Source organism: Beta vulgaris, chromosome 7, assembly GCF_026745355.1.
Source record: "Beta vulgaris subsp. vulgaris cultivar EL10 chromosome 7, EL10.2, whole genome shotgun sequence".
NCBI classification, from domain to species: Eukaryota; Viridiplantae; Streptophyta; class Magnoliopsida; order Caryophyllales; family Amaranthaceae; genus Beta; species Beta vulgaris.
In genome coordinates this window covers 33,037,819-33,052,495 of record NC_079208.1, presented here as the reverse complement: position 1 = coordinate 33,052,495, position 14,677 = coordinate 33,037,819, and the positions used below count along the sequence as shown (strand labels likewise).

General features: G+C 38.9%; 1 long non-coding RNA gene across 3 annotated transcripts; it reads left to right on the top strand.

Moving 5' to 3' along the window:
• The first annotated feature begins 623 nt into the window (after window positions 1-623).
• Window positions 624-2,958, top strand: LOC104899161 (uncharacterized). Of its 3 annotated transcripts, XR_007276293.1 has the most exons (4): window positions 624-1,017; window positions 2,292-2,370; window positions 2,478-2,539; window positions 2,728-2,958. It is a non-coding gene; the product is annotated as an uncharacterized LOC104899161 (long non-coding RNA). The 3 variants fall into 3 exon arrangements; XR_790910.3 differs by lacking the exon at window positions 2,292-2,370; XR_008970327.1 differs by lacking the exons at window positions 624-1,017; window positions 2,292-2,370 and having other exon boundaries at window positions 2,380-2,539.
• Window positions 2,959-14,677: the final 11,719 nt, after the last annotated feature.

Below are 14,677 nucleotides of genomic sequence, written 5' to 3'. Positions count from 1 at the left end.
TCAATTTTGCTGTAATATATTAGCATTGAAATATTCTAATAATTCTTACTAATTCTCAAGAATTATTTTTGCATGGTTGGGTAAATAAATGTGTGGAATAGGGCAATTAAATTTTTTGAAATTTTGTTAGTGTATCTAAATTTTTTGGGATAGGGGCGATCAATTTATTTATTTATTTATTTTATTTTGGGATAGGGGAATATTCAAAAATTTCCTATCAAATACTCCCTCTGTTTCCTAAAGATCTTCCCTCTTTCCGTTTAAGTGTGTTTCCAAAAGATCTTCCCTCTTTTACTTTATTACTTATTTGGAAAAAAAAATTTCCTTTTTACCCTCTCATGTCCCTGTCATATGGTTCACCATTACATTATTAATTCAATTTTCCCCCCTTTCTCTCTCCTATTTCAACCACTGTTTATTTGTTTATTTATCTTAACCCCTTTCTCTCTCCTACTTTACCCACCACATACCCCACACAAATGGATCCTCCTTGATATCTGTAGTAATAGTAATAATAAAAATGTTTAGGAAACGGAGGTAGTATCCCTTAAAAAAAGTATAAAAGTTTCAAGCGACTTAATCATTTTTTTTGAGATATACAAGAGACTCAATAATACGCCCAAATATCTTCATGCAGCCTTATTACCTGACATTTCAAAACAAGAAAAACAAAACCCTTCGCTTTCCACCACCAATCCTCCTCTCTCCTCCTCACTCGTCACCACCGACCTTCCTCTCTTTCTCAAGGCGGCAATTTCTGAAAATGTCGACGACGACACCACTTTACGGGTTGCAGCTGTTACTGCTTGACACTTTGTTGCTGCTGCTGGGCCACCTCGCTACTGCTACCGCCTACCCAACGTTTCTGCTTCACGGTTACAGTTCCAATAACTCAAATCCTTCCTTAATTCGCATCTCATCAGGGAATTTTCAGAGGTTGCCATTATCAAAAATCGAAACCAATTTTGGGGTTTTTTCGTTTTTGAGGTTTAAGGGCATGAATTAGAACAAAATTAGGTATTTTTCCTTTTTAATTGCTTTTATCATCATTCATTTTCTATAATTGATTTTAGAGCTTCATTTTCGTGCTTAATTGCTTGATTGTTGTGCTGTTTATATTTTGTCTTTATTCTTGTTTCTTGTGCAAATCGAATTGTCGTTGTTGTTTGGCTTATATTTACTGTCGTCTGCTGCTTTTATTTGGGTCGAATTTATTGTAATTTGCTATCACTACACTATATACTGCCTTTAATAGCATTGATTTGTTACATGTAGATTTGTTCTGAAAATTGTTGTTGAAGTAATATAATAGAGGTATGCTTTATTCAAGCTTTATTATTTCTGCTTAATTGAAAATTGGTAGCTCTAATCAAACTTAATTGAACCTAAAAGAGATGAAATGGACTTAATTATTCTTTGAACTAGTTGATTCAAGGTGAACGAACAAGGCATTCACTTGCTAAGAGTGGTAAAAGTGTTGTTAGGAATTGTTAATAAAGAGTAAGGGAGTCCTAGCCTAAAATTATGAGACACATAGCAGTGTTAAATTAAGTCCTGAGAATCTTGTATATGTTAATTTTTTGAGTGCTTTTATTTCATTCTAGCAAGTGTTTGATAATGTATGTTATAGCCTATTTTACTCTGTGGTGCTTCTAATGGTAGAGTTTCATGCACTTGGTTAGAACCTTGAATAGTTGAATGTGAGTTGGTTTGGTTAAGTTTTTCTTCGAATTTTAAAGACTAGCTACGTATTATTCATACCTAAAGTCATGTTATTTGAAATTTGTTCTATTTGTATTTCCATTTTTTATACGGAGTAAGTCTTTAATGTACAATCCCTCAAGTTAATTTGTCCTAGATAGCATGTTTTATAGTAGTCTGCTTTGTTACCACACTTAGATTGTATATTCATTGGGGTCAATTTTGGTCTCGTTATTTTTAAAAAAAATATATTTGAAGCAATTTTGGGTGGTTTGTTGTTGTACCTTTGTGTGATTGAGGTAGCTAAAAATGGGGTAGTTCTATGGTGGCCAAATGGTTTTTGCTTGGAGGTGAATTGGTGGAAGCGAGTGCGACTCAGGGAACTTGGATCTAGTTTGTTGCGTGTAAGACTCAAAATTAGGTTTAGTTTTTGAGTGAATTGTATCCTATCCTTAATGTAGGAGAAATACTTGTTTCTCTAAGTAGCTAAATGTCTCCAAAGTCATTGCTAAAGCTGCTTGCCCGTTGAATAGATATTTGCCTTAATGCTTATTAATTTCTTAATGGGACTTGGTTGGGAAACGAATCAGGTACAAGTTAGGAATGCAAATGAAGTAAACAAGCTGTTCGCGAGTGTATCGGCTCATTGACGCTCCTAGTTTCATCCTTGTAAATTACAACTTTTGATCGCTTTCGGGTGTTGATTCTTCTACTTAGAGGTTGTTCTTTACTCCTTTGGCTTCTTCTTGATTGAGTGAATGCTTATGATATTGCAGAGAGAACAAGAGCCTAACGGGTACAACACCTTATGCAAGTGTTAATACTCATCTTGGAATTGGTTAGTGGCTGACGTATAATTGTTTTTCCATTTCACTAAATAGCAGTTATTGTCAGTTTTACAGAATTGATTTCATTTTTATTTTTAGTTGTACTATTGTTCTGCAAATTTGGAGCATGCTAAGCCAATTTTTGTACAAGTTATTACAGCTTTATTTAACTAATATTTACTATATGCATGTGTTGCAGATGCCTAGGAATCTAACTATTTGCAAACAATTGAAGAATAATATGAGGAAGAAAAATGGATGACACTAACAGAGACTGAGGCTTTCATTAAATATCATTTTTTCTTTCTCTTCTAGTTTCCAATTCCTGTTTAGTGTAACACTTGTGAACAACCAAAGAGAAATGTTAGTTTATTAAGGTGTTTTTGTAAATGACAATTATATTTATCTATATAGTAACTTTTTATTGATTCGTTCAATTGTTTAGTTGGTTTACTTTCCGTACTAATATAGCATTATATATATATATATATATATATATATATAATATATATATATATATATATATAATTATATATATATTCATTCATAAATTTTCAAATGTAAAATGTGTAGTTGCCCCTAATAGTATTAATGGAAATGTCAGAAGTTGCATCTAAAGACATCCTTTAGCGATAGACTTATGGTTGCATAGAGGCAACATATAATAGAGATGGACTTATGGTTGCCTCTAAAATAAGTGGTCTTATCAACAATATAACTTGTGTGCCCCAAAAAGGGGGTTTTAGGGGCAACCGGTAATTAGCGATTGGCTTATGATTGCCTCTAAATGTAAGTGGCTTTAGCAGCACTGGAACTTGTGTGCCTAAAAAAGGTGGCATTAGGGGCAACCAATAATTAGCGATAGGTTTATGGTTGCCTCTAAATGTAAGTGGCTTTCAGCATTATAACTTGTGTGCCTCAAAAAGTTGCATTAGGGGCAACCTATAATTAGCGACGGAGTAATTAGAGGTAGCGAGAAAATTGCTTCTAAACACCATTAGAGGCTACAAATATATATTTAGATGCAATTTTGGCTTGCCTCTATATGTGGTTTTTTTTGTAGTGTTAGAACTATATATGTCCTAACAGATGGCTAAATATGGGGAAAAAAGAAAATTGAACTTGAAAGGCCAAATTCAACCCGAAATGGCCTTCATTTACCCAAAATTGGCTCCAAAGCATGAAAAATATTTTTATTCACTCTAATGGTTATATATGGTTCTATTAGAACTATATATGTCCTCAGATGTGACTAAATGTGGGAAACTAATTAAATTGAACTTGAAAGGCCAAAATCGACTCGGAATGGCCTTCATTTACCCAAAATGGGTTTCAAAGCATGAAAAATGATTTTTCTCGACTCTAATGGTTATTTATGTTGCTACTATAACTATATATGTCCTAACATGTGGCTAAATATGGGAAACTAAGTAAATTGAACTTGAAAGGCTAAAATCATCCCGAAAAGGCCTTCATTTACCCAAAATGGGTTTCAAAGCTTGAAAAATGATTTTTCTTGAATCTAATGGTTAAATATATGTTGCTATTATCATTATATATGTCCTAATATGTGGCTAAATGTTGGAAACTAAGTAAATTGAACTTGAAAGGTCAAATTCGGCCATAAATGGCCTTCATTTATCCAAAATGGCATTTATCTACTCAAAATGGATTTCAAAGCATATGAGTGGACTTTAATTGACTATAATGGTTTAATATGTTGTTATCATATCTATGCATATCCTCACATGATACTAAGTGCAGGATTTAAGTAAAATGAACATGAAAATCTAATATCGGCCCTAAATCATATACATTTACCCAAAATGGGTCTTACATGATGTGAATGTATTTTACTTGACTCTAATGGTTCTATATGTACTTGTTATAAGTATATAGGACCTAACATGTGGCTAAATGCGGGAAAGTAAAAAAAATGGAGCATACAAGGGCAAAATCGGCCCTAAACTGAGCTACTTATTAGTTATGTATAATACCTTCTCAAAATCCCCGACTTCCTTGCAACTTGATGTTATATTGAATATGAACCTCAATACATAGTAGTTACACTCGGTTCCCCAGGTGTTTTAGCACACTAATTATAGAATTACATAAAAAAAATCATGTACGAAACATAAATGTTTGTTTTTGTAAAAGAAAGAAGTAGCTTAAGTAATATGTATTACCCTCATTGCTTTCCACTGAGGAACTTTTCCTGTTTTATCAACCTTCTTCAAAAAAACTGTAGTTATGTTAATTTCATGTGAGAAGTGGGAAAGGGATGAAATTAGTGAAACGTGCTATGCTAATAAGCATTTTTAGTAACAAACATACCTATTTATGCATGATTTGAGGAGTAAGGATCGTGGTGGATCTATATTGTGTTGTTTGAAGGACAAAATCACAAGGAGCGACCAATGGAGACTTAAATCCCAAAAAAGTTAGGAAGCAATTATGTGAGTACTTGTATTGTATAATAATTAAGTGGTAAGAATGGATACAAGGTTAAGAACTACACTCTTCAAACAAGGGGTAAATATGAACTTATGTTGTGCACGTTTAGCTGTTTTGAGACATGCCCACATATACTCTTTAATTTCAGCGGTGTTTTGCAAATGATTGTCAACGCGGACGAAATTTGGACATAACCGGCTAAATTTATCGCATCCACAAGGATAATCTTGGAGTAAACTTCAAAGCACAACCAAGTACGTAACATATATATATTATTAGATATTGCAAAGGAAGTGCATACATTTCATAACTACAAATGTTATACCTCATGAAGGCTTGAATCAAGGAAACATTCAACAGCTCTCCGCAAAGGAACTCCTTCACATCAACCTTAGAAAGCCATGTCGATGTTTCCTCGTGGTAGTTGAATTCCATGGTACCCAACTTCACCTCCACATGTGTATCATCCGGCATATAACGAACATTTGCATGTAGTCATAAGCATGCCTTAGTGAGACACTGAAGCGTTGGTTTCTCAATCAAAGTATCTTTAGAAGGATTTTGTTTACAACATGAACCTTTGGAATCTTGTATTCTTTTACCCGATATGGCCTTGTTTAGCCTGCTTGAACCCTCCTCCTTCGCCTTTTCTACAGGAGGTGAGTCCGTCTGGCTTTCCTTAGGCTTGTTTATTCTCTCAAAAACCTATTAATTCAAAGGAAAAAACATTCAACTTAGTTAGTTAATACTTAATAGGAATGAAATAAATCAATATGAATATGGATTTTAGTTGCTTCAGTTTACCTCGTCTGAAAAACCTCACCCATACCGATGACCACAACACATAACCACCACAAGCGTCGATCAAGACATTTATATCGACCGACAGTTTAGGCAGCGAAAGAGCAAAGTCTTCCTAACCAGGAGTGATGGTGACTACACTAACCGCCAAGTGCTCATTGTCCACAGACTCGTGATGGACTATTGCTCATTCACTTCATTGTTGTGCATTTCCTTCAGCCACCATAATCTAACCCTCATCTTTTACATCTAGTAAAAGCTGGCAAGGCGTTTCTTCCTTGAGAGACTAAATGAATTGAGGTTAGTATATATTACTTAGTTTTAAAAAGGAAAAATGAACACCAATAGTCCCAACGATAGACCATCTTCCATAAAAGGTCCCAACTATTGAAAATCAAGGTGTGGTCCCAACTATTACATCAATATTCCAAAAATGGTCCTAATTACCTGATAACCTGTTATAACAGGTTAAATGAGATCATGTGATCTGATTAATTTTTTGTTAATTATTTCCTTTTTTTCCCCTTTTAAATTTGACTTTTTATAAATTTTCATTTTATCCTTTTTTTAACACCCCCCCCCCCCCTCCACAATTCCAAACCCACCCTAAAACCCCCAAAACACCACCCCCACTCCCACTGCAACCCACGCCCCAACCCCCATCCCACCCTAACCCACCATGATCCAACCGCCACCCAAACCCCACAACCACTGTCTGCACTGCCCACAACCACCCCACTCATCTCCACCCACCGTTACCCAACCCCTATACCTCAAATTCTCCACCAAACCCCAAAACACCCCCAACCCAAAAACAACCGCCCCTAAACACCACTAACTAGAAACCAACCCCAACCAATTCGAAAACCAACCACCACAAAACCCCAATCAACCGAAACCAACCAACCTAAAATCGCAACCACCCCTAAACTCCAATCACCTCGAAACCCCAACCACCCTCGAAAACTCCATAAACCATCCCCAAAACACTACCTTACCCATTAACCCACAACCCGAAACCCCTGACCTGCCAAACCCACACCTATCTCCAAAACCTCGATTTTGTGGCTTGTCGCAGTTTTTAGTGAGAGAGAGAGGGATGATGTTGTTAGAGGTAGTAGATTAGAGAGAAAAGTGGTGATGGGTGATGCTGACGACATTGCAATGAGTTGGATAATAGGGGTTCACCAGTCACGCTTGTTTTTTGGTTTGAAATCAAACACTAAACTAGTCGCAAATACTCAATCAACTTGAAACTCAGTTTATTAGGACTTAACCAGTCCGATCAGCAAACGGAACAAGAGTTAGTCGGTCAAAAATAGAGAGTCAGTTGGACCGTTCAAAAGAAGTAATATTTAAAATGACAAACAAGTTGATATAAAGCCAAAACATGATATTCATTAAAAAGATTAATAAGTTTGATTACATAAGGTAAGCCGACAAGATCGATGGTACATGGCAAAAGAAAAAGATAACAAAAAATAGGCCTTCGAGCTATGAGGGAGGTCGGATGCAGCATTAGCATCAACAACCTGAGAGGCCTTTGCTTTGTCCTCCTTTTCATCATCACCTTCCTCAAAAGCAATTTGAGCCCGGATCTCAGTTGCTTTGGCTTCATAGGCTTCCTGGTACTTGGACCAGATCTCATTCTACTCGACCGAGGGGTCGGACTCGACCAGTACACCTTTCATCTGCTTAAGGGCCTTGTCTTTGCCCATCGAATGGGACACATAGCCAACCTCCGCATTGTATGTGTCACAGGCTTGAGCGGTTTGCCAATGTGCGAACCACTGTTCCTCTGACAAGTGGCCTTTTCCTCGTACAACACAACTTTCACCTTAGCCGTTTTGAGCTTGAAGGTGACCCTGGCCAAATCCTGCTTTGGCTTCACCATCTTAGTCTCGGTATCGACCTTAGCAATGAGGCCTCTATCTTTGTCCATAACAAGGTTAATTTTGAAGCAGATGGCAATGGCAAAAGGGTCTAAAAAAGGAAATGGTGGGAAGAAGAAGAATCAAAGTTCGAAAACTCAGAAGGACAAGAGGAAACCTCAGAGTGGTGATGCTAGGAAAATGAAGAATGTGAATGAAATCAATGATGTTGCGGCTCTCAGCTGGACATCGGAGGAGGAAAACGACCTTGAATCTCATAACTCGGTGGATTTGGAGGCTTCAAATATGGATAGAGCGAATTTTGAAGCAGCAAGAGAACATGTAGCAAGCTGGGTTACATCGATACGTACTCCATTACGTCAATCTGTTCCTCAACTGGTAAACCCATCCCCGCATCCAATGCAACAGTTGCAGAGTAATCCAGGTAATACGAACCGGAGAACCTCTTTGTTTGAGAGTATTCAGGAGGAAGGGATAGATTTAAGTAATGCTGGTAATGTGAATAATGATGTAGAACAGAATATGAGGGTAGAGGATGTTAACATATTTGCTCCTATTGCTGAGACACATAATGTTAATCCAAATATTATCAAAATCACTGATGAAGATGTAAAATCAGAGATTGATTTCTGGAATAGTGCTGTTGTCTGTTATGTGTTAGGCATCAAACCTCCTTTTAGGATTGTTGAAGGATTCATTCGTCGTATATGGGGTAAGTTTGGAGTTGAGAGGGTTGTCATGAAGGTGAATGGTGTTTTCATAATTCGATTTAGAACAGGAGAGGGGAAGCAAAAGGCGATGAACGCAGGGCCGATACTATATGATAAAAAACCTGTTATTGTTAAGAATTGGACACCGGAATTAGATTTGTCAAAGGACATGGTTCATGTGGTGCCTACCTGGATACAACTTCCGGGGCTGAATTTGAAGTATTGGGGCCCTAGAGCTCTGAACAAGATAGTTGGAGCGATAGGGAAACCAATTAGAACTGATAGAGCAACAGCACAGAAAGACTCAATAGAATTTGCTAGAGTTCTTGTTGAGGTAAGAATTGATCAGGATCTTCCAAATGAACTAAGATTTGAAAATGAGAATGGAGTGGAAATTATTCAAGGAGTGAAGTATGAATGTAAACTAATCTTCTGTAAAGATTGTGGTGGTATAGGACACACATTGGAGGAGTGTAGGGCAAAGAAACAAGAAATTCAGAGAAGAATGAGTAAGCCAAAGCAGGTCTGGGTGAGAAAAGAAGGTGGATTAGGAGCTGGTAATAATCAGCAACTCTCTACTGCTGCAGGAAAACTGAATGAGGGTAATGACAAAGGAACCTCTGTGGTTCAAGGACAACTGACTACTACAGTAACTAATCAGATGCACAAGGAGCAGGTACAGCCTGTGGTGCAGGATAACAACAATGAAGAGGGAGGATGTACTGCAGGAGATGCAGGCAAGGAGTTGAATTGTAATAAGGCAGGAGGGATGGAGGAGGTAGTCCTGCTTCCTCATGGCTAGTATAGGATTCTGGAACATCCGAGGCCTGAATAGTCCCAATAAACATGCTGATGTCAAAAGGTTTTTGAATCATTATGCAATAGGGCTGTTTGGGTTCTTGGAAACTAGGGTGAAGGCTGTCAATTTTGATAAAGTCTTCCCTAAAATTTGCAAAGATTGGAGTATTGTCACTAATTATAGTCACCATCCAGGTGGCAGAATATGGCTAGCTTGGATTCCAAGCTTGTTTGTGGTTGATATCAGAAGCATAGGAGATCAGTTTGTGCATTGTGAAGTGTTGCATAGAGCATCAGGGAGATTTTTTTGGTTGACCATTGTGTATGGTTTAAATGATAGAGCTGAAAGGAAAAGGTTATGGAGTAAATTATGCCAAATAGGTAGTAATTTGCAGGGAGCATGGATTGTGATGGGAGATTACAACAATGTATTGAATCTGGAGGATAGAAATGGGTCTGCAGTTACATTAGATGAAGTAGGTGAATTCAGACAATGTTTTAGGGATTGTAGGCTAATGGAGTTTCAGATGTCTGGCCCTTTCTTTACTTGGTCTAACAAGCAGGAAGGAGAACATAGAGTGTTCTCAAAGATAGACAGAGTGTTTGTCAATGATGTATGGATGGACAAATTTGTTAATTGTTGTGCTGAATTCTTGCCTGAGGGGATTTCAGATCATTGCCCTTGTGTGCTTAAATTGGTGAAACATGTGGTGACAAAACCTAAGTCATTTAGGTTTTACAATATGTGGATGAAGGCTCCAGAGTTTATGAATATGGTGAAAGAAGTATGGAACAGTCCTGTGACAGGTGTAGCAATGTATCAGGTTGTGACTAAGCTTAATAAACTGAAGCCTGTGCTTAAAATACTTAACAAGAACAAATTCTCAGACATTGAGAATGAAGCTGCTGCTGCCCTTGTTAAACTTATGGAGGTGCAACAGAAAATCCAGAATGATCCGAGAAACAGTGAGTTACATCGAGAAGAGGAGGAAAATAGAAAGAAGCATGCATTCTTAAATAAGGCAAAGTTAAGTTTCTTGCAACAAAAGGTGAAGAGTGCTTGGCTTAAGGGAGGTGATGATAACACTGCATATTTTCATGCGTGTTTGAGAAAGAGAAGAATTCAAAATCATATTAGCAGGATTCAAGATAGTCAAGGGGTGTGGCAGAAAACCCCTGAGAAAATAGAGGAGGCATTTATTGGTTATTATAAGGTTTTGTTAGGCACTGAAGAAGGGAGGAGTAAAGGAGTGAGTAGAACAATTGTTAATGAAGGGCCCTTGCTCACTCATGATCAAAAGAGCAGTCTGTGTATGCCTTTTTCAGGAGAGGATGTGAAGAAAGCTTTATTTGATATTGAAGACAATAAAGCTGCTGGCCCTGATGGATTCTCAAGTGGTTTTTTTAAGAAGACCTGGGAGATCACTGGTCTAGACATCATTAAAGCAGTGTTGGATTTCTTTTCATCAGGAAAGCTTCTCAAACAGGTGAATGCTACAAATTTATGCCTCATTCCTAAGTGTGAACAAGCTGATGATGTTACTAAGTATAGACCCATTGCGTGCTGCAATGTTCTATACAAAATTATTTCTAAATTGATGTGTCAGAGATTGAAAGCAGTTCTCCCATTCATCATTAATCCTGTACAAAGTGCTTTTGTGGAGAGTCGAGTCATAATGCATAACATATTCCTTTGTCAAGATTTGATGAAACAATATAAGAGAAAGAATGGCCCTGCAAGATGTACCATTAAGGTAGATCTTAGAAAAGCGTATGACTCACTGAATTGGGATTTCATAAAGGATCTTTTGGTAGCGCTGAATTTCCCAGAAAAATTTGTTCATTGGGTGATGGTGAGTATTACAATCCCTTGCTTTTCTCTGAGTTTCAATGGAGTAATGAGTGGTTTTTTTAAAGGAAAGAAGGGTATACGTCAAGGAGATCCAATATCTCCATTACTATTTGTCATAGCAATGGAATACTTGTCTAGAGTATTGAAAAGGATGAGTAGGAAGGATGGTTTTGAGTATCATAATAGATGTGGTCCTCTACAACTCACTCATTTAGTGTTTGCTGACGACTTGATGATGTTCTGTAAAGGCCAAGTCAGCTCTGTACTGTTATTGTCTAGGGCTATGAAAGCCTTTCAAGATGCTTCAGGCTTGTCTGCAAGTAAAGAAAAAACTGCAGTTTACTTTGGAAATGTGACTGATGAAGTTCAGGAAAGAATTGTTCAAGCCACTGGATTGCAAAAGGGTTCCTTCCCTTTTAGATATCTAGGTATACCCATGACTTCTAAAAGAATTACAAAGGCTGATTGTGATCTACTGACCGATAGAATGCTGAAAAGAATTTTGTGCTGGAGCTCGAGGAACTTGTCCTATGCTGCAAGGGTGGTCTTAGTGAATTCTGTTCTACTGAGTCTACACATATATTGGGCTCAAATCTTCTTGATCCCTAAAGGTGTTATGATGCGCATTACACAAATATGTAGAGCATTTTTGTGGGAAGGAAAGGATGTACTTCATAAAACTCCTCCGGTTGCTTGGGTTGATTTATGTAAACCGAAGAAAAATGGAGGTTTGGGCATAAGAGATTGCATACAGTGGAATGTAGCAGCTATGGGGAAATATTTGTGGCAAGTTTCTCAGAAGGAAGACCTCTTGTGGATAAAATGGGTTCACAGTGTGTACATTAAACAAGCTGATTGGTGGGAGTATTCTGCTCCTACAACAGCTAGCTGGGGGTGGAAAGTCATATGTAAGGCAAAGGAGAAGTTCAAGCTAGCATATAACAACAACAAGTGGCTAGATGGAGATGGGGTGTACACTATTAAAGATGGGTACAAGTGGCTAATGGGAGATATTCCTAAAGTAAGATGGCACTACTGGGTCTGGAATTCATACAACATTCCTAAACATTCATTTATAGGGTGGCTTGCTGCCCTAGGTAAACTGAAGACCAAAGATAAATTGTTTCAAGTTGGGGTGTGTGCAGATCAGGATTGCTTACTGTGTATTCAAGGTCAAGACTCATGCTCTCATCTCTTTTTTTCCTGTCAGTACAGTAAGAAAGTATGCACTCAGATTTTGGAGTGGTTGGGGTTGGAGTCTCATCATCAGGAGAATTTGTATGTGAGATGGAAAAAATGGGGTAGGAAATATAATAGCACAGTTAAAAAGAAGTTTTGTTATGCCACTTTAGCTGCAACTGTGTATTATATTTGGTATGCTAGAAACACTGCGCACTGGAAGCAGATGGTTATACACCCTGATCAGATTGTTCGAAGTGTGAAGAAGGAAGTCTATAGCAGAGTTGCTCTTCTGCAAAAGAATAATTGGAAGACTGCAGACAAAGAATGCGTTGATGCTAGAAGAAATTAGTGTAATGCAGTTGTAATGTAGTTTGTTTTTGCTGAATTCTGTTTTTGTTGGCTTTGTTTTGTAAGGTGCTGTGGATGCTTTGTTTGGTTTGGTGGTGCTGTACTGATTTTTTGGAAATAAAATTCTTACCTTTTACCAAAAAAGGTTAATTTTGGCTTTAGCCCATTAAAACCGTTAGACCTCTATGTTCTCTTGTTCTTTTTCAATGGCCCTCAAAGCGTCGTCCAACATTGACTCGGCGATTCGTTTCTCATTCTCGGCCTTGCTCAATTTGTCAAAGTGCTTGAGGGATTTTTGCCTCAGCTCTTCGACCTCTTCATACAACACCATTCGGCTTTCCGCGACGTTGGACCTGCGGATAGAGAACTGCCAAAACAACGAAATTAAAGAAGCTAAAATTTGAGCAAAACAATGAAAAAGGAAACAAGCCAGATAGCAATCTTACGTCAAGCCATGAGCGGTGAAGCTCATTTGTCTCGGTTTTGTCGAGATTTCGATTGATGTGCTCCTGGTTGGTGTCTGCACAGATTATCCGCATGGCGTCATTCAACCTCTTGTTCTTATCCGAGCGTTTTAGCTTGGTAAAAGGAATATGAACCGCCTCGACCATCCGGTCTCCCACCACCCGGTCGGGGGTAGGAGATCGAGAAGTGTAATCAGGACTTCCCTGAGGCCAGAAGTCAGAAGAGTGAAGAAAGAGGTCGGTCTCCCTAGCATTGGAGCCGACCCGTGGATAGTTGACCTCGACGAAGCAGCGGTCTTAGCCTTCCTCGTCAACTCCCTCTTCGCCCGGGTACTTGGCTAAGGCCTTCTCCATCTGGGCCACTTTGTCTTCAGCGCGTTCCTTGCGCTTTTTCTCTTTTTCGCCTTCAGCTTAGCCTTGTCCTGAAATCAAGAAAAAGTTAGCCAATATACATGCAAATAAGCCAAAAATGAGCTAGTTGGTAAAAGTTACCTTAGGAGCGGCAGGTTTCTTCATAGCCTTGGAGCTCAACTCGACCCTAATTTGAGTCGCCTTAAGAGCCGCGGATGTTAGTCGTTCAGCCATCTCTAGATCAGACTCGATCAGGTATGCAAGTGAATACTCTAAAAACTAAAAGAGAAAAGTTAAAAAAAAAAATAATCAACATTGAGTTAATTTGTAAACCAGACCCCCTCGGCCAAATTACCCCTAGGAAAGGCCGCACTCAGTCCCATCTCGGCAAGAAAATGTTCGTTCTTGAAAAGTCGACGATTAAGCAAGCAATTCCCGACCACGAATGTCTTCCCCCCTCCCCCCGTTCACTATCTTTGATTCAAGTTGCATGTAGCACGCTGCAACGACCTCTTCATGTTTCAGCTTAGGGACATGGAAGTTGAGCTCATGATTTGGCTCGAATGTTGGTGGGACGATCAGCATCCCCCATTCTCCGCCAGTCCAAAAGCTCTTACGAGCCTGAAAGAACCACCAGCCCGGTCTGTGCTCGCCATCCATCATCTCGACTAGCTTGTACATATGACGCCACATCGTCACGGTCAGCCTGACTCGAATGATTTTGCGTATGGAGTGCACCGCTAAAATACCTCCCTAAGAGTTGGGCGAAATCTAGCCCACAGATAAGTTATAGGCGTTCAGGAGGTCTTTGACAAAGGAGTCAGAGGGAATCGAAGACCCATCTCCATCGCCTTATCATAAGCGACCAGTGCATCTCGGCGGCTAAGTCAAAAGCGTATGAAAGGCCTTCGGTCGGACCAGATGATAGGGATCCTTTATTTGGAACCTCGCTGTTTTGCCTCGAAGGTCATCCATCAATGCTTTGATTAGAGCATGGAGGGGGAATTTTGATCTAGGACCTCCCCTCGGATCCAAATCTTGATACTCCAGTCGGCCTAACGTAGACACCACGCCTTCCTCCCCCGGCATAGCTACTTTAACGACACCATCAGACAAGTAGCGGTGTAGGAAACTCCTCGAAGAAGGATAGGTAAGGGACACCACCAAGGGATAGGGAATGATTCCCTCGTCCTCCTCTTCCACTTGTGACGGAGAACTCAGGAGAGAGAGTGCATCGGGTACAACCGAGGGATTAAGACAACTTAGTAAAGTTGACACTAAAAGTACTCCCGTCCCC